This window comes from Silene latifolia, chromosome 3 (genome assembly GCF_048544455.1).
Source record: "Silene latifolia isolate original U9 population chromosome 3, ASM4854445v1, whole genome shotgun sequence".
Lineage (NCBI taxonomy): Eukaryota > Viridiplantae > Streptophyta > Magnoliopsida > Caryophyllales > Caryophyllaceae > Silene > Silene latifolia.
Window position 1 is genome coordinate 125,829,599 of NC_133528.1, and position 4,870 is coordinate 125,834,468.

The following is a 4,870-nucleotide window of genomic DNA, read 5'->3' on the forward strand; positions in this document are numbered from 1 at the left end:
CTTACCGTCGTGATGGCAAGCATTCCGTAGTGCCGCCTCCCGTCCAAAATTGGACCCATCATTCTTGATCGAGTGGTGATTCATTTGGTCCATGAACATTTTAAGCCAGGACGAACGATCTAGTGTGGCACTAGGCATTGGGATTGCGTTATTTCCAGCCATTTGTTGTAACAGTATTATTGATAATAAGCGTGTTCTACACTGCAAAATTAAATACGTAAATAAAATTCATTCATTCGATTCATTCAACATAATTAAAAGCATCAACTAAAATAAATTAAACATACATAATACAATATATTAATTATGTTGATTAATTTATCCAAACCACCTATTTAAATTAAATTAAGTGACAATTCCGCAATTTAATCACATTAATTTCATTTCAATCCATATTAAACTTGTAATATGAATTCTATCCGTCAAAATTTTAAACCGCTTTAAAATAACTCGGTATCTTTAAATTGTGAACCGATTCACAATAACTAATTGGCCAAAAAAAAAACAAAAACCAAATAAAATTGGTTCGGCTGAAAAAATAAACAAATTTTTTTTTTATTATTTTTAACAGCTACTACACGGGTGATCAAAAAAAAAACAGCCCCTTCCCCTTTTTTTTATTCGGCAATTAAGAAAAAAAACTTTCCTTCTTTTCTTTTTTTTTCTGATTCGGTAATAGAGGAAAAAAAAACCTAAAAACGTTTTTTTTTTCACGGCATACCTAAAAAAAAATTGAGCCGTCAAAATTATTTTCCTTTTGCGGCAAAAAGCCCAAATACAAAAATTGATGAAGAACAAAGTTTATAGTTGCTAATAGAACATGGTTTAGCAAATGAATTAACAATCATGATTAGTCTTATATGCTAAAACTATATAGCAAAAACAAGTTCTTGTATCAATGACATGATGATACTATATTTATTTTAACTTAATCTGCATTAAATCAAAATCTACCAATTCTCATATGATAATTTTAACCGATTAAAACAATGATATGATCTAAAGAAATTGGATATAAATCATCAAACAAAAGGAAAAACGAAAGAAGAAAAAAAAATAGGCCGAAAGATAAAAAACTCGGCCAAATTTTTTTTTTTTTTTTTTTTTTAGCCGAAAAAAAACGATGAAACCCTAATTTTTTCTCGAAAATTAGGTTATAGTTTACGTACAAATTTTATGAAAATCATCAAAATTAAAATCGTAGCCTATTGCTCTGATACCACTTGTGGGAAATAATCTGTATACTTCCCCTTAATTTAGAAGGATTATAACGATTTAAAGAAGATGATCTAAGGTCATAAAATAAAATACATAAACATAAGTAAAAAGATTTAGAATTAACCTCCGGTCCTAGCAAATATGGCCTAAGAACAATACCAAAGTAGGTATTCGCCTATTGGTTGCACTCAAGACGGTCTGAGATATACCCTTTGATTATGCTAGAAATCAATCTAAAATTTTCTGTAAAATTTTATTGTCTTTGTGTTCTTGTGATGAGAAAGAGGAGGCAAGGTCAGAAAAAGTATTAGGTTAGAAATAATTCTCTACCTTTCTTTTTATATAAACCGAAATCCGAAATCAATTAGGAAAGAAATAACTCTCCTAATTTTCGGCCACTGTTGACCGAAATAAGGAATATAATATGTATTGAATTGTCATCTAGTGAGGATCGAACCCATGACCTCTTGGTATGTGTACCCTCACTATTACCACTATGACACATTCAGCTTGTTGATATTAAATACAACTTATTATATTTAATTACGAATTAACAGATTAATTCGTCCAAGCTAACATTATATATATTTAATTAAATATAACTTATTATATTTATTTTACGAATTGACAGTTAATTCGTCTCAACTTAATATTATTTAATTTTCATTAAATAATTATTTCATCAACACATTGACTAACTTTTTAGTCATTTTGGGCATCAATGTAATTATATTTCTATAACCACATTTCTCAAATACGTCCTATAGGTGTGACCTTTAGGGACCAGTTGATCACCGCCATCTGTATGATAATAACGTCAAACTTTCTAGCAAGCCAACCGTTATTAGGTAAACGTTAATCAACTGATTAAATATACGAAGTATACCCTTGTGAACCTGTAAGAGATTTACAAATGTTATCACACTAATTTGTGGAGGACACCAGCTCCAACACAAACACAATCACCTAAACGTGCATATATAATTCCTTATTATCTCATAGTTTATACAAATTAGTATGCATGTTTGTTGGTTTTTCTATTCTTACTTTTTTGTTCACTAATTGCATACCATTTGATTTTGTTTTGCAGGCACTATGAACAATTAATAAAGGAATCATTACTTATGATTCTACTTTGCATTGAACATACATCGAGAATATTACGTAGCCTTGTAAACGGATGAACGTCTTACGTTTAATAATCAGTTTTGGTAATTTATTAGTTGTGAGAAAGTTTTTTGTTTGCGTGATTTTTTATCTATCCTTTTAGTGTTGTGGCTAAAGCTAGCTAACATTAGTTTTAGGTTAGTATGTCTGGTTTGTTAAATAAACGTATGCTTTAGTGAGAATAAACTTTAATTTTTAATAGTAATTTATAATTAGTTAATTTTAATCATTCCCGCGTTCACGTATTCATCCTCCGACATGTAAATTAAATATATATGTCTTGCCTAATTGGTTTAACTTTTACACTCTATCTTAATCATGCAGGCAAACGACGCAAAGTTTCAGACGAATGAAGATGCATATAAGAATCTTACAGTCACAATTACAAAACCCCGCAAACACGTAGCTGAAATTGCTACATGAAGTTAATAGCTATAAGTTCATCCATTTGCAAGTACGTAACTCAATTTGCAATATACAAAAAAAATTTGTATACTACAGATTATTAAGTTTTTGTATGCTACAGATTATTAAGTATCCCGCAAGTATATACAAATTTGAGTATACCAAATTCTTCGTCTTGTGGTAAAACTATCATAGCTATAAAAGTGAGCATAATCTTTTCGTTTTCTTATTAGGAAGGGATGAAAATTTCGTTCCGTAACTCTCTTATCCTATTTATTAGAAGAAGATATAGAACATTACTAGCATAGTAGTTTCGTACGTACGTAAATATTTGTCCCACGATGATGAGTAGACGATTTGCTAAGAATTTGACAAGAGAGCCATAAAAGCATAAAGAAATATTTTGTGCAAAAAGTTCAGAATTATAGTATTATATTTTATAATAACATGGAATTCAGACTTCAAAGATCAAAGCTTTAACAATACCACAAATCAAAATAATATATGACTTCTTTAGTATTTGTTGATCAAACTAGGTGGCCTGATAAATTAATAAAATAGTGTAGCAATTACAATTCTAATAGAGTTCAGGGTTGTAAAACTAAGATTATATCGAAATCAATTGATGAAAGATCAGTTTTGATACAGTCATACATAAGTGTTCTAATAGATGTACTCCGTATCACCGTATGTATTACGAGTAGGTCTTACTTAAAAGACTTAAGTAAGGCCTTTTACAATTCCGATCCCTTTACAATTTAACAATAACTAAATTGTTATGTGTAGTCCTGACTTAAGGCCGTTTGAGACAAGATTTTGAGAGCATTACATATCTAAAATGTATTATTGTTCTAATTTGTGAAGTACGACCCAGATATATATGTTTTGCTAGGGGAGTATTGATGAAGAAAGCCTTACAAGACCCGCACCACATAAGTGGTAGCCTTATATTTAAAAGATAACTCATGCATATGTCAAACCGTAAAATTTACATAATTTTATTTTTTTTTGTTATCATATCCGACTTAGCCGAGCATTTGAATGGGTTATACCATTGATAACAATATTTATAAAACTCATAATCATACTCAGTTTAAACCATTAAATCTACTCGAAAGTTTGACTCTTACTTTCCTATGTATAAAATAACCTACAATGTTTTTGGTTATCTTGTTTAAATTATCTTACCAAGTCCATTGTGAATATCAAATTTTATAATTTTTATTAATTTTTAGCTAAAGACATGAACAAAAGAAAACGAGCATAGGTATATATGCATAAAACAAATGTGTATATGATTGAGTGGAATGGAGGGAGTATTAACGTATTGACGTCTCGAATTAAAGTTAGGTTTGATCCATAAAAAGTTAGTTTGGGTTAATAAATGAAACGGTCAGTTTAAATATAGCAGCATAAATCATCAAAAGACAAATCAAATAAAGCAAGGTTAGTTTAATTACTTTATTTAGATGAAAGATCAGAAAGGTTATACGATCAAAGCAAAAGCAATTGACTCATAGGATATTACAAATAGGCCCATGCATCGCACGAGCATTAAATCTAGTATCTATTTATATTATTAAAGGAAGCTTTTTTCGAGCGATTGTAGAGACTCCAAACTTTTTAAAATACGTAGAATAAAAAATAATATATAGAATTACACATACAAATTTAAACAAATGCAAATATAAAACTAAAAGATAGAACTTAAGCATTAACAAACGTCAAAATTAACTATTAATAAGAATCAGTTTGTTAAAAGAATTCTATAATGACACAAATATATACATCTACCTCTAATATTTCATATGTATGTATATATATATACTCAATATTCAATGTCCTTGCTTCGTCATTCATTCATTCAACTTCTTGATTGGTTTTCCACGTAATTTTTAGTTGCTCATAGTAATTTTTTTTTTGGTCTGAGTATTATATTACATGATTGATGATTGCTTTGTTTTTCTTTTTTTTGCAGCACAATAACATTTACGTACATCGTTCTCATCGTTTATATGGAGACATGGAGTACTTTGATTTGCGTGGTTTCTATACAAAAAAGGTAACTAACGTCATGCGA